The sequence below is a fragment of the Leptidea sinapis genome, chromosome 29 (genome assembly GCF_905404315.1).
Source record: "Leptidea sinapis chromosome 29, ilLepSina1.1, whole genome shotgun sequence".
Lineage (NCBI taxonomy): Eukaryota > Metazoa > Arthropoda > Insecta > Lepidoptera > Pieridae > Leptidea > Leptidea sinapis.
This window is the reverse complement of record NC_066293.1, coordinates 8,646,354-8,669,883: the sequence shown is the minus strand read 5'-3', so window position 1 is coordinate 8,669,883 and position 23,530 is coordinate 8,646,354. Positions and strand designations below refer to the sequence as shown.

Below are 23,530 nucleotides of genomic sequence, written 5' to 3'. Positions count from 1 at the left end.
CAATGTGATATTGTACAATAAACACTTATAATTAAAGAGCCTGATGGTGTTCGATTTATTCCCAGTCCGTGGTGTCATTAAGAAAATCGTTTATGCTATAGTAACCTTTCCCACACAAACGTTTTTTAACAATACTTTTAAATTTCGTTACACATTTGTTTTGTACATTTTCTGGGATCATATTGTAGAAGCATATACATCGCCCAACAAAAGACTTACTAACTCTACTCTACCAAGTAGTAGGCATAACAAGTTTATGTTCGTTCCTCGTGTTAACATTATGAATGTCACAGTTTCTAGAAAATTCCTCAATGTGCAGAACATTATCAAAAATGTATTGAGAAGCAACAGTCAAAATGTTTATTTCTTTAAATTTTTCTCTTAATGATTATTTAGGACCTAGGTTATAAATCGCGCGAATAGCCTTCTTCTGCAGCACAAAGATGGTATTAATATCGGTCGCACTGCCCCATAACAATATACCATAGGACATCTAATATATAAAATTCTCATGTCGCGGTGTTTGTAGTTAAACTCCTTCGAAACGGCTTGACCGATTCTCATGAAATTTTGAGTGCATATTGGGTAGGTCTGAGAATCGGACAACATCTATTTTTCATCCTCCTAAATGTTAATAGTGGTCCAATTTTATTTTTTATTATTTTTGACATTTTTTTTTAAATTTGTTTGATTATGAGTCAGCATTAAAAAATACATACAACTTCAAATTTTCACCCATCTACGATCAACAGTTACTTTTGTATCGCGATTTTAATATCGGCAATACAACGTTTGCTGGGTCAGCTAGTAATTCTACGAAAATAACTAAAGTATACTAGTCGCGCCGTATCTATGTCAGTTAACCGTCTAATTTTCTTAACCGCATATGCTGCAGAGTTAAGCCTATTCGCCTTCCTTTATCCTTCAATACGGGGGCCCCATTACAATTTGGAATCAAGAGTAATGCCAAGAAATACAGCAGATTTCACTCGTTTTATCACCTCCCCGTTTAATAAAATATTCGCATCTACATTTTTGACATTTGGCGCGGTAAATTTAATATATTTGGTTTTATGACTATTTAACAATAAGATATTGGCGCTAAACCAGTACACGATGTCAGATAGAGTTTATTCGTCATATAAGACTTGGCTTCGTTTCACTTTGAATATAAGTGAAGTGTCATCCGCAAACAATACCACCTTGTGTTTTTTTTTCTTCACAGTGTGTTAGACACTGTAAAAGTAAAAAAATGTTATTTGCAATAGAATTTTGTTTTTCTTAGTTTCAGTATTTATGACAAGACTAGGTATATTATGTTTCAGACCTGAGAAGAATGGACGCCAGAACTCGGCGGGCTTCTTTTTTATATTAACTATATTTATTACAAAAAAAAATTGGAAATTATTTGTAAATTTATAGAAAAAAAGTGCTGGAAATTACACGTCGAATGTTTCCTTCCAATTACCACGCAATATCTTAGAAATATACCGGAATTAACTAACACTAACTCATCAAGGTCAAAGGTCATCATTTATGACATTTTCAAATATATGTTATGCAATAATGAGCAACAAAATAATGAAATGTTAAAATAAAACAGGAAACGAGAAACATTTAGCAGAAACGCAAATTAACATTTTCTTAGACAAGATTGGTCTAGTTCAGTTTACACGTTGACCATGAAGAGATCAGTGCAATTTATAGTTCTTTCAATCGTGATATTAGCATGTGATTCAGTGAAAATATTGGCCATCTTCCCGTCTGGAGCCTACAGTCATCAGATGGTATTCCGTCCGCTATCTCAAGAGCTAGTAAGAAGAGGTCATGAAGTAACAGTCGTAACATACTTTCCGGCTTTTAAAAACGAAACGATTGCGAATTTAACCGAAATTGATATTCAGGATACGATTATGGATATAACTAGACTAACATTTGTAGATGACATTGGAAATGCTGATGACATAATCGCACAACAAGCAGTAGCTTTAAGAGTAATGCCAGTAATTTTTGACATACTGTTGCAAGACAAGTTGAAGGATTACGTTACTGACCATTATCATAAATTTGATATTATTCTAGCTGAAGCTTGCTCTAGGATTGCATTAATGTTTTCTCATGTTTTCAAAGCGCCAGTCGTGCAAGTTAGTTCTTTTGGTGGTAGTTTTGGTATATTTGAAATGGCCGGAGCTGCGAACCATCCACTGTTATACCCATTAGCTGTGCGAGAGAAGTTTAATGATCTATCAATGATTGATAAAGTAAGAGAAATGTACACCCATTATAAGCAGGATAAAATATTTAATGACTTAGAAGAAGCTGAGAACAAGGTTGTAAGAAAGTATTTAGGTGAAGATATTCCGTCACTGAGTGAGTTGCAAGATAACGTTGCTTTAGTTTTATTAAATGTTCATTCGATTTGGGATTCCAATCGACCGGTTCCTCCTAATGTTGTGTACTTGGGAGGTCTACATTTGCAGAAAACGAAAAATCTACCACAAGTAAGTATTAAATCCTGTTGACATCGATAAGTAAAGACTTATTTCTAATTCAAAGAAATTAGGACCAAGAATCAAGCAAACCAGGAAATTTACGACAACAACATAAACAAAATAAGTACAAATATGTTCAAATTTATTATAGTAGTTACGTAGCCTCAAACAATTTCCATTCACAATACTCTTTGCATTGGAAAGTTTATCATCACTCGTCTATATCGGGATATATAAATTAGATAAAATATTACTGTGACATAGTTTAAGTAAAGATACGACCTCAGAGACAAAAAAATATAAATAAAATTGGATCCATCCAAAAGTGCACGCCTGGAACGTTTTTAAAGTTTAATTTCGAATAAAATCGAATCACCTGCGTTTTTTAAAAAAAAACGAGAAGGCCTACAGTAGTGATTTTCGAAGGGAACCTTCTCTGCTTAATTCTGAAAATTGTGAAAAAAAAATTGCGTGCGTACACAAGTCAGAAGTGAAACCAGCATTGTGCATAAACTTCTAAACTGCATATGAAGTCCTGGTACATGACTATTACCACTACCAAATTTATGTTCTCCTGGTGTCTATGTAGTAAAACGTTGTGCGCATGACGTTATTAAGGTACTCGCGTCATACATATGACAATCTCTTCTTGAACTATGTTCGCCTGGTACCAAAACACTGTATAATGCTTACTATCTCATTTTCTCCCACTTTTCTTATGAATTTATGTGTCTGTCTCTTTTTACCGTAATCCTTTTTCGTTTCATCGACTTTCAAATCACAACGATGCTAAAGAAGTTTTCACTTCAATAGTATGCATATTTCTGTCTCATTCTTTGCCGGCTTCATCCTACACATTTTTGTATTTCTGTCTCTTACCTGTCGTTTTTTCCGTTGCATGCGGTTTGAAATCACAACGATTCTAAAGAAGTTTCACTTCAAAAATTAAGTCGTTTCGTCAAGTCGTTCTCGAGATATTACCGTACCACGCCGTTTTTTTGAACCACAAACTAATGACGTCTTCGACGTCTTCGACGTAATACGTCTTCGACAACTTAAAAAAAAGTATCAGGATTATTTATTAGTGTCCGAGCTATAAACTGATGTGCTTTTTATAATGTGTACTAGTAATAGAAAAAAATATGCAGTTTAAAGAGTGGAAATCGTGTGACTTTGACAGGTCGGTTATAAAGCACAACCTCGCCGATTCGCGGTCGAGGCGTACAATACTTTGCCCAAACTACGTCTTCACAATGAGCATAGTCATCACAAGGACGTGAGTCCGAGCACATGTACGGGCAAAGAATCCTTAGTAATATTATAAATGTGAATGTAAGTTTTTTGTTACGCTTTCACGCCTCAACCACTGAAGCGATTTTGATGAAATTTATTATAGAGATAGACAAGAGCTTGGGAAAGGACAAAGGCCTAGCTAAAGCTATTATTGCGAATAAAAGGCTTGGCGGGGTTGTAATAGGCGGTAGAAATTTGTATCAAACGTTCGACATTATCGTAGATAACACCATGAAAAGTATTTAGGCACTTGATAAGAAATAAATAAATATTTGTTCTAGCGTTTTTAAGACCTGTCAGATGTAAAACCTGTTTGGGGATAAAAAAGGGGGATGAAAGTTATATGGTTGGTAGCTTTTAATGAAATATTGCTTTAAATGTATTAACCAGTTTGTTGTGTGTTATTAAATTTGTAACCAAAATTTGGACGATGTGGGATTCGAACTCGCGCCTCTCGGGTTACGTCCCAGCGCTCTTCCAACTAAGCCAACCATCCGCATGCCACACGAGCCGTCAATCTTCGTATGTTTTGTTCAACTCTCAGGTTGTGGCCATCTACAAAATCTACAGTTGAGAAACTGCTCAACCCCAATATTTGCATATTAGGAAATTGACTTGAGATGTCGTTTGTTATTTTTGAGTGAGTGACATCCACGGAACAGAAAAAACTAGTTGTTTCAGTTCTGTGGTGTGACATCCCTCTAAATATATTATTTCGCTAAGGTTTTTTTCCGTGAAATGCCAGATTAAAAGCTTATGAACCCACGACCTCCGGCGTTCCGTGCCGGTGCTCTAACCAACAACAAGAACGGTTAGCTCAGTTGGTTAGTGGTAAAGTGTGGGTTATGACTTAAAAAAAAACATAACATATTGTTTGAAATTATAGATTTAAAAAAATTAAAGATCATAGCATCAATAAAATAATTTGTTGTATTCCTATTATTGTTGGATTACGACGAAACGAATGAAATCTGTAGACACAACAGAATACCTTAGTGAAAGTTAACTGTATTTAGATAAGCTTAAACGAAGCGCTTTTGAATAATAATTATATATATTTAATATCTCATTAAACGACGACCGACCGAGACGACCTCTATAGCCGAGTGGTTAGCGATCCTACCTACTAAGCTGGAGGTCCCGGGTTCGAATCCCGGTAGGTGCAAGCATTTATATGATGAATATGGATGTTTGTTTCCGAGTCATGGATGTTTAAATGTATTTATGTATGTTTATATGAATTTATGTATGTTTAAGTAAGTATATTGTATTAAATATATCGTTGTCTTGTAACCCATAACACAGGCTATATATGCTTAACTTGGGGCAAGATAATTTGTGTAAAAAGTGTGTCAATATTATTATATTATTAAAAAAACTAACTCTACCATTTGTTCAGAAAAAGTAGAGCTCGTGAGAAGAACATACAAGAAACTCAACCGCCGCTCCTTTAAAATCAAATAGAGTATTTTACAACGTATATTACGTAAGGTGCTGCATCCAATATTCGAATCGTGTTCTGAGTTAAAAGCGTTTTAATTATCCAATATTTTTATAAAATGTAATAAAGTTAATGCTGTATAAAAATTATTGTATTAATAAGCGATCAGATAGCCTAGGATAGACTAGACTATGATTCATTTCTTTTCATTTTCAGCCGGAAGACGTCCACTGCTGGACTAAGGCCTCCCCCAAAGCTCACCATGACGATCGGTCCTTCGCTGCCCTCATCCAACGTATTCCGGCGATCTTGACCAGATCGTCGGTCCATCTTGTGGGGGGCCTACCAACACTGCGTCTTCCGGTACGTGGTCCCCATTAGAGGACTTTACTGCACCAACGGCCGTCGAGCTATGTGCCCCGCTCACTGTCACTTCAGTTTCGCAACCAACTGGGTCGGTGACTTTGGTTCTCCCACGGATCTCTTCATTTCTGATTCGATCTCGTAGGAAAACTGGAGCAGATGATTATTTTATAGCAATTAGAAATGACACTGTATTATGTATGAATCATATATTCCTAAAAATTACTCGGAGTTTAATGCGCCGTTTTTTCTCTCTCAACGCGCCATTTGATACCAAAGCTGGGGTAGTGCTTTATTTGATATCATAAAAATTTCGAAAAGAACCAATGTTAAGCAAATAAATTACTTTTTACTCACGTTTTGTAAAATTAATTTAGTAAAACATTATATAAAATGATAGCATAAGACTAATTTCATAACATTTTTTTGTAGAATACTTTTAAATTACTTAAAATCTATTAGTTTGAAATTAATTAGTAGGTATATACATATAGTTCATTGTACTTCAATTACCTAGTTGATCAACACACTACCATAAGCGATACACATTATTCCTGTCGACTAGAAATTATAAGTACTTAAATAAATTATTAATAAATATCCCGTTTCGAAATACAGATAACGAAAGAACGCATAATAAATTACCCAGTTGAGTGAACTCATTATTTCTGTAGACGATTAAGCGTACGAGTTCAGTCGACTACTTGACCATGAGGAGATCTGTGCATTTATTAAGTTTTTCAATTGTTATATTTACTTGTGAAGCAGCTAAAATATTTGCTATACTTCCGTCACCATGTCACAGCCATCAAATTTCATTTCGTCCGCTAACGCAAGAGTTAGTTAGAAGAGGTCATGAAGTAACAGTTGTAACATACTATCCGGCTTTCACAAACGGAACAATTGAGAATTTAACCGAAGTTGATATTCATGATACGATTCTGGATATAACTAGGGTAACGTTTGAAGATGACATGAGAGATGCAAGCGATATTATAAGACAACAAGAAGTAGGTTTGAAAGTGGTTGCTGTTATTTTTGAAAAACTGTTGCAAGACAAGTTGAAAGATTACGTTACTGACCGTTATCATAAGTTTGATATTATTCTAACTGAATCTTGCGTCAGAATGGCATTAATATTTTCTCACATTTTCAAAGCGCCAATTGTACAAGTTAGTTCGTTTGGTGGCAGTTTTGGTATCTTTGAAATGGCGGGAGCTGCGAACCATCCACTGTTATACCCGTTAGCTGTGAGAGAGAAGTTTAATGATCTATCAATGATTGATAAAGTAAGAGAGATGTACATCCATTATAAGCAGGATAAAATGTATAATGATTTAGAAGAAGTTGAGAACAAGGTTGTAAGGAAGTACTTAGGTGAAGATGTTCCGTCACTGAGTGAGTTGCAAAATAACGTTGCGTTAGTTTTATTAAATGTTCATTCGATTTGGGATTCCAATCGACCAGTTCCTGCTAATGTTGTGTACTTGGGAGGTCTACATTTGCAGAAAACGAAAAATCTGCCACAAGTAAGTATTAAATCCTGTTGACATGGATAAGTATAGACTTATCACTAATTTAAAGAAATTTGTTTCAATAATCAAGCAAACCAGGAAATTTACGACAGCAATATACACAAAATAAGTACAAATATGTACAAATTTGTTGTAGTAGCTATGTATTTCTCATCCACATCAAAAGTTGAATTATAATAGTTGATAGATAAAGAACGAATGAAATTAATGTTGATTGACGCCCGCATTAGATACATTGAGGTATTTACGTTGCCTCAAATAATTTCCATTCACAATACTCTTTGATTTGGAAAGTTTTTCATATCGAGACCTTTAAATAAGATAAAATATTACTATGACATAGTTTTAGTAAATATAAGACCTCAGAGACGAAAAAATATAAATAATGCTTTGTTGGCCCATACCATCACTTAGCCATACTCTTAAGTAATTTTAGTCCTACCCTCAATACAACATACGGCAGAGTGAAGCGGTAAGTTATTTTTATAGTTGTTAAACCCATTTTTTTCTCTTTTGCGCGTATATCTAACAGTTTCAATGTAAGTTGTGTTTATGTATATCTATGTGTGTTTACGTGTATGTATATATTTCCTAAAATTCTTACACATTTAGGTTATCTGGAAGTAGTCATTGAGTAGCGATAAGGTGAAAGGTCCCCTAATTGTTCTATAACTTTAATGTACAGATTGTAACAATATTTTGAATGCAATGAATAATTTTCTTTCATGTGCATTTGCTGACTGGGAAGATATGAACCCATACTGATTAATGATACTAAGGTCACTTATTCAAATTCAAATATTTTTATTCAAAATAGGATGTGACATGACTTATTGTAAGTCAAAAAAGACTACCACCGTAAAGTAACATTTACAAAGAAACATTGTACAATTAAACTTATTATTTAATAGCCTGAGGGCGGTCGCTCCATTCCCAATCTGTGGTATAATTAAGAAAGTCATTTATGTTATAGTAACCTTTACCACACAAACGTTTTTTAACAATTCTTTTGAATAACGTAATACTTTTGTTTTGAACATTTTCTGGGATCCTGTTGTAAAAGCATATACATCGCCCAACAAAATACTTGCTAACTCGACTTAGCCGAGTAGTAGGCATTATAAGCTTATGTCTGTTCCTGGTGTTAACATTATGGTTATGATAATTTCTCGCAAATTCACTTATGTGCATATGAACATACTTTACATTATCAAGAATATATTGAGAAGCAACAGTCAAGATGTCAATTTCTTTGAATTTTGCTCTCAATGATTCCTTAGGGCATAGGTTATAAATAGCGTGAATAGCCCTCTTCTGCAGCACAAATATTGTACTAATATCGGCAGCGCTGCCCCACAGCAATATACCATAGGACATAATACTATGGAAGTAAGTAAAGTATACAAGTCGCGCCGTATCTATGTCAGTTAACTGTCTAATCTTTTTACCGCGTTTGCTGCAGAACTAAGTCTGTTCGCCAATCCTTCAATATGGGGGCCCCATTGTAATTTGGAATCCAGAGGAATGCCAAGATATTTAGCAGATTCCACCGGTTTTATCACCTCTCCATTTAACAAAACACTTGCATCAACATTTTTGACATTTGGTACGGTAAATTTTATATATTTCGTTTTCTTGCTATTAAACAATACGTTATTAGCGCTAAACCAGTACACGATGTCAGATAGAACATCGTTCACTTCGTCATACAAAGCTTGGTTTCTTTTCACTTTGAAAATCAGTGAAGTGTCGTCCGCAAACAATACTACCTTGTGTTTTTTCTCTATAAGATTAGGAAGATCATTTATATAGATAGATAAGGAAGAGGAACGGTCCAAGAATAGACCGTTGTGGTACCCCCACACTGAGAGGAGTCCCAGGAGATCTCCTGCCATTCATGTCGACCCTCTGAATTCTATTGTTTAGATATGAAATCAGAAGATCGAGCGCAGTTCCTTTTATGCCATAGTAGTATAGCTTCCTGACCAGCGTTGAATGTTGAACACAATCAAAAGCCTTAGATAAATCACAGAAGATGGCAAGTGCATTCTGCGATTCCTCCCAGGCATCAAAAATATTAAAAAATTACTTACTACTACTGGTAAGTAAAACTTTCCTAGACGAGTATGGACCTCTGACAGAGGTGATGGATCTTGGGGCTACCTGCTAAAACTGTAAGGTGCCTGGACAGTTTTTTTTTATTAGTAGGTATTTAGTACGACTTGTGCCCCCTTAGTGAACTGTGCCTCTTAAAGTTCATAGGCCTGGAGGATGTGATTTAGATACCTAGAACCTTTGCCCAAACTACGTCATCACAACGAGCATAGTTATCACTAGGGCGTGCGTCCACATGTACGGGGCACAATAGATTTTGCTACTTTCCACAGTATTAATACATTGAGTTTTTGTGCTAACGGTCTCCAAACCTATCGCCACACCCCATAAGAAATAAATTTATACCCAGTAAACTCTGTTATTGATTACACAAATTGCATAAGTATAAAAACTAGAAATATATTCCGTTTGTTATTTTTAAATGTTATTCATCCCTTCTGCAATTAAATATACAAATTAGATTTGTAACCAAAATTAATGGACGATGTCCGATTCGAACCCGCGCCTCTCGGGTCTGAATCCGCATGCCGCATGAGCCGTAAATCTTGTTAAGTTTTGTTCATTTCTTAAACGCATAGCTTTAGTCTAATTTCATTACTTTTTTTGTAGACTACTTAATTAATATTAGTTAAAATCCTTTAGTTTGAAATTAATCAGTGTTTACATTTACTTAATTGTGCTGCAATTACGTAGTTGATCATAGTGTGTTGATCAATCATTAGCGATACAAAGTATTAAGTAATTAAATAAATTATTAATATATATCCCGTTTCAAAATACAAATAACGAACGAATGTATAATTAATTACCCATTTGAGTGAGCTCGATATTTCTGCAGACCATTTAGCGTATGAGTTCAGTCGACTAGTTGACCATGAGGGGATCTGTGCATTTATTAAGTTTGTCATTTTTTATATTTTCTTGTGATGCAGTTAAAATATTTGCTATACTTCCGTCACCATCCATCAGCCATCAAAGTTCATTTCGTCCGCTAACGCAAGAGTTAGTAAGAAGAGGTCATGAAGTAACAGTTGTAACATACTATCCGGCTTTCAAAAACGGAACAATTGAGAATTTAACCGAAATTGATATTCATGATACGATTGCGGATATAGCTAGAGTAACGTTTGAAGATGACTTGAGAGATGCAAGCGATATTATAACACAACAAGAAGTAGGTCTGAAAGTGGTTGCTTCTATTTTTGACATACTGTTGCAAGACAAGTTGAAGGATTACGTTACTGACCGTTATCATAAGTTTGATATTATTCTAGCTGAAGCTTGCCTCAGAATGACATTGATATTTTCTCACGTTTTCAAAGCACCAGTTGTACAAGTTAGTTCGTTTGGTGGCAGTTTTGGTATCTTTGAAATGGCGGGAGCTGCGCACCATCCACTGTTATACCCGTTAGCTGTGCGAGAGAAGTTTAATGATCTATCAATGATTGATAAAGTAAGAGAAATGTACATCCATTATAAGCAGAATAAAATATTTAATGATTTAGAAGAAGCTGAGAACGAGGTTGTAAGGAAGTACTTAGGTGAAGATGTTCCGTCATTGAGTGAGTTGCAAGATAACGTTGCGTTAGTTTTATTAAATGTTCATTCGATTTGGGATTCCAATCGACCGGTTCCTGCTAATGTTGTGTACTTGGGAGGTCTACATTTGCAGAGAGTCAAAGCCCTGCCTCATGTAAGTATGCTAAGGTATTACTGCTGTATGCAAACGAAAATGCTTCGCTCGGTGCATTTTGATAAAATGTTTGTTCTTATATAACATATAGATATTAATCTGTTACTCATAGCTAGCGCTGTTAACTATCATCAGGACAGGTTTATAAAAAAGTATATTTATTTATATATATTTAAACAATGGCTTACATTTATACTGTTTGATATACGCAAAAAATTGGCGCGTGACCGTACCCACGGTTTTCGGCCTCTTCCATTAAAAAAAATGTGTGTGCGTGTAAACTTCATGCGCAATTAAAGTAAAATTTAATAATAATTAACTTTAAGAAAAAACTAACAAATAATATAATATATTTAATTATATATGCACTAAAATAAAGCCGTGTTACCAACTTTATACTTCCGAATAACAAATTCGAGGTTAGATTATATTTAGCTCATATCAATGACACGCTGTTATTGAATATTAACAAAGATGGCTGTATGGGCCTGAACCCTTTGCCTGACCTAATAATGGACGAAGAAACCAAAAAAATTTTAACAGATGTCGCAAACGTCTTAATACTTTTATATATTTATTACAAAATTACTAAGTAAAAAACAAACAAATAGACTGGGACTTTGGAGATTTTCAAAAACCCTTACGGAGCATTTTGAACGATTTTTTAAAACCGTTATAACCGTTAAAAATCCAAGTTAACCCCAAGTTGCGCTGCGGTGCAGAAATTGCTATTCTGATATTACTATGGCTATATTGTTTCTAACAAAATTATGACTTCACTTCATCTTATTACGCTCATTTTAGGCCTAAGGCATTAATTTCCGTTTTTTTATTTTTTATTTTCTATAAATGATTTCACATCCTATTTTGAATAATCAAAATATTTCAATTTCAATTTATTCTATTTTTGCCAAATCCACCTTTCTATGGCAAAATAATTCCATAACTTTAAACAAGAATTTTTTTATTATATTATTATTTGTACTACTTTACTGTCATGATATCGGAGTCAGAGTTCAGTATTGATAGTGTCGCTAATAAATAAATATATCAGTTCAGTGATCGCAGTCTGTGTGTAGTTAAGATATTAAAATAAAAACTCGTAAAGCCGGTTGCAGATACGCGGCGCGGAAGTATCGAACTGCGGTTGGGCGTTTTTATAACAAGCGATAACGGTTACGATACGGTATCGTTGAATTTGATGTATTCCTACAATTTGTAACGAATAACGAAGCCTACAAAATTTTATGACAATACGTCATTCGAACGGTTAGCTCAGTTGGCAGAGCACTCGCACGGAACGCGGGAGGTCGTGGGTTCGAGTCCCGCACTCCCGCATCGTTCATAAAATTTTGTTTTCAAATTTTATTTGTGTATTAATCCTAGAAGTAAGGGTTATCACTTTAGAAACATAACAAGTTGTTTAGATTTACAAGAGCGACATCTCAAGTCAATTTCCGAATTTGCAAATATTGGGGTTGAGCAGGTTATCAACTGTAAAGTAGATCCTGTAGATGAAGTCACAACTTGATAGCTGAACAAAGGATACAAGATTTTATGACGATACGGCACTCGCACGGAACGCGAGAGGTCGTGGGTTCGAGTCCCGCATCATTCACAAAATGTTTGTTTTTGTAACGAATACTTAAACATTATAAGAGATTGAGATTATAGAGAAGATTAAAATTTAGTCGAGTCTTGAATAACAGCATCGCAGGCTTATCTTTGCGATAATTTGGAAACTTTAGTTGAGTTTGAATTTTTTTTACTATCATAAGTCCAATTTAGGATTCTTAAATAATTTACTTTAGTTATTTTCATAGTTTACTTCGACTAGTTTTTTTTTTATATAAGAGTGGGCAAACGGGCAAGTACCTCACAGGATCGGGAGTGGTGTGGCAACCGCCCAAGGATATTCTCTTCGACGCTATCCCGTCTGCACAGCAATGAATACTTCTGATTTGCAGCATATCATTGAAATAGTATAGGGGATAGCACATAGCCTTGCGGGACACCAGCGTTTATGGGTTTTAAGTTTAGTTAATTTCATAGTTTACTTTAGTTATTTTCATAGTATCGTGTCCTATGGTATACTGATATGAGGCAATGCAGCCGATATTACTACTTACGCGCTCTACAAAAAGTGCGCAAAAAAATATAACGTTCGCGTGTACGAGTACACGCGCTAACGCAGACGACGCTCACTCAATTAGGGATGGCGATTCTTTTAGCTGATGTATCGATTCACAAATAAATCTAAGGTCTAAAAGATCAACGTATAAAGCATCGATTTAATTTCCAAGTTTGCATTTATTATAATGTAAATAAATATAAATCCATTTTATGAGAAACATAGAACATAGCGTAATAAATGATCTCTTATTTATAATTCGATAATATGACGTATTTTCATAATTTATTTCACGAAAATGTTAAATTTCCCAATGCTTTTAAATCTAAACTTTTTAGAGCAGGTTTCGAAATAATTAGCAAATTTAGTAACAGACGTCTTATAAAATTTGAAAAACTTATTTGGATATAGTTTTTCAAATTGAATATTTATGAAACGGCTTCTTTAATAACCTTTCTGAAAGAATAGAAAGAAACCCAAAATTCTCTTTTACCTCTTTTTTTTTTGTATCTCAAGTACGAAATAATACACCGCAATCTCTGTACTTCCATCGCGTGTACATCTCTACAGTTCTGACGTCGTATGCGTTAAGTCTGTGTTATATCTGCCAAAGTTATTTTGCACGCAATGCAGGCTTTTTGTGTGCCGCAGATAGCACATAAAGTGCGTCGTCTGCGCTAGTTAGCACAGCAGCAGAAAGCACAAAAGTTTCGACACTAAGAAGGAAATAAGAGCCCAGTTCGTTACAGTTTTCGATACCTTTAAGTCTTACGACGGCGTTTAAGACGTTCCTGCCTAATTCATAATAAAACGCTTTTCGAAGGTATAAAGCTATATTAGTTAAAACGTGTTTTAAGCCTATCGAACGTTCGATAAAATTCCTTACTCATATTCGTTAGATAAATCTCCTACTCTCCTAAGATACGTCTCTATAGTACGCAATGTTGCCATTTCGTACAAAAAAACATGATTTTAACTCATTTAATGAGGAACTGTCAATGGAAACAGACATCTTTTCAATATCATTAGTTTGTCAGTTGTCAAAAGTCGAAATAATTTCAAACTTCAAAAATCAAAGTGTTGAAGTCTGTCGGCTGTCAATCTATGACTGATATCGAACAACTTTGAGCGGGTAGCTATTTATCACATTATCGAACAACTGATCTATGTTGGCGATGTTTTTTTGCTTAAAATAGGTTTATAGAAGGGCCTAGCTACTATAATACACGTTAGCTTTATCGAAAAGTTAATGAGCGTTTTAGCTCTAATATGAATACCATTTTTTAACAAGCGTATATTAGCGATGTTTTAAATCCCCGCTAATATACGCTTGTTAATTCCCGTTAGTGTCACCAGCCGCTGTACAAGCCTTTTATATAGTTCGGCTCAAAATAATCGTTAATCCACTTTCTAATTGTCGAAAAAAAAAGTAAAAACTTAAGTGAAACCGTTTTGTTTCGTTGATATAAACACGGTTCTCAAGAAAGAACTTCTAACCTTGACAAACAATAGAAAATATGTTCGTATTTATTTAAATGTTTTTATAAGAAACCAACAATGATTTAATTAAATTTAAGGATTTGAAAATTTCCACAAATTTATTCATGATATAACGGTAATAAATATTATTTATAATTATTATAAATGTAATTATACTCATATTTAAAACAAACGCTTATTATATTATTGCCCAACATTGTATGTAACTAATTCTAAATTGGTTGATTCTACAATCCAAGAGGATTGTAGAATCGTGATCGTCGAATTGTAGATAGTAGAAAGAAATTAAATACCTATATTTAAATAAGTAGGCATTAAATTATACAATCTAATTGTATAAACAATTTGAAAGAACTAAATTAAACAAAAATTAACCTATGTGTAAGTGATTTTTCTCTAGCTTTTCTTCTGTAAATTACAAACAAATTGAGAAAATTATAATGTTATGGTAATTGATTTCGTTAGATGTATTTCTAAAACTTACGTGAAAACATCAAAAAACAATTCTACGACACATGGTGCCGCGCGGGGTTGTGAGAGGGGAGCTGAAATAGAACAAAAACTTCAGTTAATGCCAGTTTTAGATTATTAATTAGTGAGCAAGCTAACCATGAACACAATAGTTTATTTAATAGTCTTCTCGATTCTGATATTTGCTTTTGATGCAGTGAAAATATTGGCAGTATTCCCGACACCATGTATCAGCCACCAAATGACATTTCGTCCAATAACACAAGAGTTGGTAAGAAAGGGTCATGAAGTAACAGTTGTCACATATTTCCCGGCTTTCCCGAATGGAACAATGGAGAATTTAACTGAAATAGATATTCACGAAACTGTATATGATATTACTCAAGTGGCCTTTGAAGAAGATATGGGAGATGCTTATGATATAATTGCCCAACAAAAATGGCCTTTGATACATATACGTGCAATTTTTGAGAAATTGCTAGAAAATAATCTGAAGAATTATCTTACTGACCGTCATCATAAGTTTGATGTTATTCTAACTGAAGCGTGCGTCAGGATGGCATTAATGTTTTCTCATGTTTTCAAAGCGCCAGTTGTGCAAGTTAGTTCTTTTGGTGGCAGTTTTGGTATCTTTGAAATGGCGGGAGCTGCGAACCATCCACTTTTATACCCATTAGCTGTGCGAGAGAAGTTTGATGATCTAACAATGATTGATAAAGTAAGAGAAATGTACATCAATTATAAGCAGAATGAAATATTTAATGATTTAGAAGAAGCTGAGAACGAGGTTGTAAGGAAGTACTTAGGTGAAGATGTTCCGTCGTTGAGTGAGTTGCAAGATAACGTTGCGTTAGTTTTATTAAATGTTCATTCGATTTGGGATTCCAATCGACCGGTTCCTGCTAATGTTGTATACTTGGGAGGTCTACATTTGCAGACACTCAAAGCCCTGCCTCATGTAAGTATGCTAAGGTGTTTCTGCTGTATGCAAACGAAAAACAAACTACGCACGGTGCATTTTGATAAAATGTTTATTCTTATATAACATATATTTATCTGTTACTCATAGTAAGCGCTGATAACTATCATCAGTACAGGTTTATAAAAAGTATAAATGAACGAAAATAATTTATTTCACTCTGAATAAAAATCTCTCTGATAAAAAATATAAAAAATTATAATTTGTACATAAAAGTTATGGTAAAATGCGACCTAATCATCTTTCTGTTCAGCGATCTGTTCCAGGTAACCCACACTTTTAAGTTGTAGGAGATTTTATTTATAATAATTTGGCATAAGGCAATAAATTAAGATTATATAGGATATATACAACAATTTTTTATTTATTTATTCAAGTAAGTAAGTAAGTAACATTAGATACACTATTAATCTTATACTAATCATTAATCAATTATTCTATATTTTAACAATACTAATTTTTGCAAATTTAATACGAACAGCTGAATACAAAGATAAAAATAAAACATAATATTATAGCTGTGAAAACGTTATATGAATGTTATTTAAGTTAAGCGTAAGACGAAAGTAATAATAGTTTTACATAACTAGTGCTTCTAATAGTTAGTTAAAATATTTTATATTATTTTAGTTGTCACTAGCATTAAACTAGGCCGGGCCTGTATTTTAATACTAGTTACTTCCAGATACATTGTTTTTTACAGTTACTTCAGTACATCAAAGCGTATATAAGAATTTAACTTATGAAAAACATTTTTTAACAGTTCTTCCAGAAAATAAATAACATTTGTTTATCATTCATATTACTAGTACTTGAACAATCAATAATAAAATTGAGGGTATTCTTAAAAACATTTGGGTTGACTACAAAGACTGTTATTTTCATAGAATAATATAGGCAGGTATTATTGATTGGGTTTATTTTGAACTTTTAAAAGTAATAATGTATAATAAAGTATTATATATAATAAATTTTAAAGATAAATATATAAGGGTACATGTATACATATAGATAAATATACATATTAATTTATTGTAGATGTGAAATATAAGCTATTATTATGCATACTATAATATTATAAGATGAAGGGTAATTAAATAAAAAATGAAATTTAAAGAAAATTCTGTATGTTGTGCGTTAATATACACACATATAAACACGCACGCGCACACACACACGCGCATTTATAATGTACGATTACTTACATTTAAGTATACTGTTAGACATACGCACAAAAAACTACGCTTAAAAAAACCGACTTCAAAAACTGAAAAGTATCAAATAACTAAAAATTTAATTTAATACACCTCTTATGCATACCTTTACCTTAAGTAAAAAATCGTCACCTTTTTGCTCTTAATAGTGATTTTCATTATTATAACACCAGAAATAAGGGATTGCTTGTCACTAATTCTAGTAGGCTTCATAAGTTACATAATAGCTTTAAGGGCAAATGTATACACTTCTATAATAAAGTCCCAGCCACTGTTCAGGCATTATCTAAAAATAAATTTAAATGTTTTATAAAAAAAATGGCTCTGTCGTAAATCCTATTACTCCACTGCTGAATATCTAAATGATCGGACAGCCTGGGACTAGATTGTGATTATTTTATAGCGATAGAAACGACTGTACAATATTGTATATTTTTATTGAAAAGAGCGCAAAAAAAGAATGCTTGGAGAGTTTCTTGCGCCGCTTCTTCTCTCTCAGAGCACCATTTGTTTCCGAAGCGGTAGTAGTATCGAGTAGTTATTAGAAGTGACATCAAAAATAATTCTAAAATCTCTTCAATTTTGAGAAAATAAATGCCTTTATGCCTTTAATATTAATAAAATACTATTATTTATATGTGCTACCTATTGATAGGTTTTAAGTTTAGGACTCGGGAGCCACTTGAACTTTGTCCGAAATTCAGATAGGTGATCATATTTGACCCAAATATGAACCTAGTCGTAACATTTTGAAGACGCTCAAGTTTTTCTTAACAAACAATAAAAAGAAACAACAAAAATAAAAATTGTAAGTTAAGTAACCATTTTAATTGATAGGCCGTCAACAGCCAGCTATTTTGAATATTAAACCACTCGCTACAGCGACACATCAAAATTGATCACGTATTATTGGGCTGTCAGGTCAGGTATATCCTAGTATAGTATATTATAAGTGCATGGTGGTAGGATAAAATTTGGGCTCAATTTTGAAATCCATAAATAAAGAGATCGTTTTCATGGATCTTGGAGTAGGAGTAGAAAACGATATTGGGGTTATTTCCAAGACGGCCACCGTAAAAATTACCAGTTACCTTTTTCTACGCCTGTCAAGGAATATCTAATTCAAGACCATAATACCAGTGAGCGATTAACATATTTTTCTTCATGTTTTCGGTTACGGTTCCGCCGATGGTGCTGCGTACATGTGCTCCGGAATTTGTGCCGGTTCTTACCCGTCTTTTTCGGCTCTCCTATTCATCAGGCGTAGTCCCGAAATTATGGAAGGCGGCTTTAGTGTACCCGATTCCTAAGAAAGGTGTACGCTCGGATCCGTGCAACTACCGCCCCATTACCATTACTTCCATTTTCTCCAAAGTAATGGAGTCGATCAGCCAGCTCTTGGGATACCTAGAGGAGCACCAACTCATCAGCGACTGCCAGTAAGGTTTCCGTCAGGGTCGCTCAGGTGGTGATTTTCTTGCATCCCTGCCCCATAAATGGGCGCAAGCGGTTGCGTCGAAGGGAGAGGGGCGTTGGCGGTGTGTTTGAGCATAGCGAAGACCTTTGATCGGGTGTGGCATAAAGCTCTTATAGCTAAACTGCCATCCTATGGGCTTCCCGAGAATTTGTGCAAATTGGTAGCTTTTTGGCCGATCGCAGCATCAAGGTATCACTTAAAACCCATAAACGCTGGTGTCCCGCAAGGCTGCGTGCTATCCACTACACTGATTCTTCTGCATATCAGTGTTATGCTGCAAATCAGTAGTATTTATTGCTATGCAGTCGATAACACGGGGTAGGAAGCCTACAACGGCCGTGCCAACATGTCCCGGGATAGCGTCGACGAGAAACGGAACAAAGTTGTGTGTGACTTCAACCCCAAGAAGACACAAGTTTGTGCGTTCACCGCTAAATACCCTTTGTCGTATCCCCCTGATTCGAGATCACTCCTCTAACTGCCACAGCCTATGTTGGCATACTTGGCGTCGATAAATAGAGCGAGCGACGTTCAGCTCCGTGGTTACTTGGAAGAGAAGGCCAAACTAGTCTCTAAAAAGCTTGGTGTACACAGTAAGGCGAGACAGTACTTCACTATAAGCCACCGCCTGCAACTATATAAGTAAATGTAAAACAAACATAAATTACAATGTAATAGTTATTTATGCAACTGTTGTGTAATAAGGGGTATTAAAACACGAATGTGGATTTATCTCAGGAGGCGAAGCCGAGTGTGATACTATTATCACATGGGTGTTTTAATACCTAATTATCAACAGTTGCATACAAGACTTTATCTACACCCAAAATATGAATCCTCTAAAAGATTCTGAAACAGTTAGCTTACTGCTAACATAAAAACAGTCAGTCCTAGTACTAATATAATCAATCACTGATTATATACAAATAAACTAAGCATTTAAAAAGGATTATTTATTTTGTAGTAATTTTCATTTTGTATGGTGCAATAATTAAAATTCACTTGAATATTATGTTCTTTTGCAGCGTTTAAAATGAATCACTCATTTTTTGTAAACAAAACAATAAAAATATCGAAAAAAAATAGGCGGGAATTCGTATAACTTACTTTTTTTACGGCGCGCGACGTTCTGGTAGTGTGGAAAGCGCGTACACGAAAATGTTATTTTTTTGAAATTCATACACATACAACGCATCGAGCAATAAGAATGTGGCTGTCTGTTAAAACTCTTTCAGCATGAAGGGATTGAAAAAAAATAGGAGTGTTGTTATGAAATTCAGTACAACATTACAACACTCGTTTGGATGATGTAATAGTTATTAGAACATTGGGTGTTTTAATGTTGGCAATAAACTAACTGTTTCAGAATCTTTAATAGAGGATTTAAAGCATGAGTGTAGATAAAATATTTATTCAGTTCAGGTTTGATCCGGACAGTGACAGTTGACACACGACTAAGCAGAAAAGTGTGCTTACTCACACTTTTGCCGTTCCGATATCAGACTGCGAATGATATATTATGTCTTTATATGTGAATAGAACGTCATTGCTTATTGTAGTTGTTTGAATACTAGGTCTCTGTTTGCTACATATAAATTATTATATTTCAGTAAAAATATCAGAAATAAAGACATAAGTATTTAATTAAAATGATGATATAGAGTCCAGAAAATAATAAGAAAATATGCAAAAAGGCCATAAATGTTTCCTCTAGAATAAGAAATAAATTGGTATTATATTACATATTACAAATTTATCGCTCTATGAGAGTTATGGCAAAATAATCTCATAAGTTTTAATTACTGTCATGATAGCGGGGTCAAAGTTAAGTGTTGATAATGTCACTAATAAGTAAATATATCAGTTCAGTGAACGCAATCTGTGTAGTAAAGATATTAAAAATAAAAACTCATAAAGCCGGTTGTAGATACGCGGCGCGGAAGTATCGAACTGCGGTTGGGCGTTTTTATACCAAGCGATATCGGTTACGATACGATATCGTGAAATGGGATATTTTCTTATAATTTAAATAACGAATGCTATAAAACTATCTTCTCACGTCCCGCGCACCCACAGACTCCAGGTGGAGTCTGTGGGTGCTCAGCTGTTTTGGAGCCAAACTCGGCGCGACCACTTGAGATGCTATAGCCACTTGTGTTTACATTAGCCGAGGTATCATTATGCGGCTTATGTTACGGGTTGCTAGATAAACAAGCTTGTTTATTGTAAACATAAAACGTGATTTGTGATAGATTCGTGCTGTTATATTAGCACTTAAGACATCTCTATAAACTTTTTTATTTAAATTTCTATGACACAAATCGTTTTCATCGCTAGTCGTACGGGCAAGTGTATAGCCGGCATAAGAGTGATCTTTGCACTCGGACGTAGACGGTACGGTTTGCAAAACATGATAGCTTCGTCAATGGTTAATACAATTTTTAACAGTGTCCTTCTTCAAAACGCACATATATTTAGTTACTGGTGGCACTAATACTGTCACGGAAGTAATAGACAAATATGTAACAGTTTGTGTTGTAATCTCAAATTTTTATTTCGATCAATGTTCTTTCAAATACATCTCGGTACAAAACGTTTATCCGCTTTTTAAATTTAAAAAAACGTTGAAACTTCACTGTGATTGTTCCACTTTAAATAGTTATTACCACACCTATCCATGGTGGTATACGTAGGGTTCTCAAGTAAGATCTTCCAACTATGAAAAACAATACAAAATATACTGGGATTTTCTTTAAATGTTTTCATAACAAGCCTACAATGACCAACTAGAGTGTAACGTTTGCAAAATATATATTTACTATGTAACAATCTTCTAGATGAAGTAGGTATATATTGGTGTTAGCATAACATTATTCAGTTAGAATAAAAAAATAAAATTATAACAATTTAAAGTTCAGAATCAATTACAATAAGAAGTAGACTTATTCTCTATATAAAAAATAATAACGATTGTGTTCGTGATTTTTGGTTTTGCTTTTCTTCTGTAAATTCTAAGAATATCGAGAAAATTTCAATTTCATTCTCATTTATAATTCGATTTACTGTCGGTACTACACGCTCAAGGCGAAAAAGGGGTGCCGCGCGGAGTTACGGGAGCGGTGTCAAAATAGAACAAAGGTTAAATCGCCAGTGTTAGGGAAGTGGTTAGTAAACAATCTGATAATGAAGACATTATTTCATTTAATAGTTTTCTCAATCGTGGTATTTGCTTGTGATTCAGTGAAAATATTGGCAGTATTTCCGACACCATGCCTCAGCCACCAGATAACATTTCGTCCTATAACACTAGAGTTATTAAGAAGAGGTCATGAAGTAACAGTTATCACATATGTTCCGGCTTTCCCGAATAAAACAATGGAGAATTTAACTGAAATAGACATACACGACACAATTGAAGATATAACTAAAGTGGCCTTACAAGAAGACATGGGTGATGCTAATGATATCATAGCACAGCAAAAAGTACCATTGACATACATTCGTAATGTGTTTGAGAAATTGATGCAAGATGATTTGAAGGATTATCTTACTGACCGTTATCATAAGTTTGATATTATTCTAGCTGAAGCGTGTGTCAGAATGGCATTAATGTTTTCTCATGTTTTCAAAGCCCCAGTTGTGCAAGTTAGTTCTTTTGGTGGCAGTTTCGGTATCTTTGAAATGGCAGGAGCTGCGAACCATCCACTGTTATACCCGTTAGCTGTGCGAGAGAAGTTTAATGATCTATCAATGATTGATAAAGTAAGAGAGATATACATCCATTATAAGCAGCATAAAATATTTAATGATTTAGAAGAAATTGAAAACGAGCTTATAAGGAAGTACTTAGGTAAAGATGTTCCGTCACTGAGTGAGTTGCAAGATAACGTTGCGTTGGTTTTATTAAATGTTCATTCGATTTGGGATTCCAATCGACCGGTTCCTGCTAATGTTATGTATTTGGGAGGTATACATTTGCAGAAAGTGAAAGCTCTGCCCCATGTGAGTACATTTGGCTTAAACGTAATGCTTAAAGGCTATTTGGTATTCTTCGTCCATCTTGTTTTCTACTTCAATTTTCCTGTGAAATCGCTATGTCGAAATTAGCATGGCTGCTTTTATAACTCTTTTTTTGAAAGAATGTGATATGGCTGTTTTCTGCATAACTAGGTCATTTATAAGTGGACCTAATTATGCAGAAAACAGCCATATACCTAAAATAACACCATATTGTGGCGTCGTACATTATAGCCCCCTATCAATATCTACCAATAAACACAAAAAACTATCCCAGCGGAGGATCTCGGGGTATATAGTACTTTCATAGCTGGCAACATATTTTCTTAATGGCGTCTGTTTTGTTTACAAAATATTTTGCTCTTATGACGAATGTATAATTTAAATTAAAAGTTGTGAAATAGTAATTAGGTGTGAAATATGATTTTCTTATCATAATTTTTATTATAAGACGCTTTGTGACACCCTTTCGTTTTCGTTTCCGCGGCAATCAATTCAATTGGATTTAAAACTATTTTCATTTAATTCGAATTTTCATTCATGTAGGTTAAATGAAGTAATCCTATGAATTGTCAAAGTCAAAAATTTCAAAGTTGAAAATTTTGAAAAACTTCGGAAAAAGTTTAGTTTTAATGAGACAAAGTGGCAAGACACTCATTGTTACTCGTTTTATTTAAGCATTTAAATTAAAAATACATTGATCATCACTTATTCTGTGCTTACCATCTTGTTTTGCAGGTACATTTACTATGTAAATATTAAATTTAAATATAACTTATTTAGATTCTTTGTTCTCATGTGAATTGTAA

General features: G+C 34.2%; 1 protein-coding gene across 1 annotated transcript in view; it reads right to left on the bottom strand.

Moving 5' to 3' along the window:
* The window catches only part of LOC126973411 (uncharacterized), a 139,271-nt gene that overhangs the window by 51,843 nt on the left and 63,898 nt on the right, over window positions 1–23,530 (bottom strand). The gene's annotated exons all lie outside the window — the stretch shown is intronic.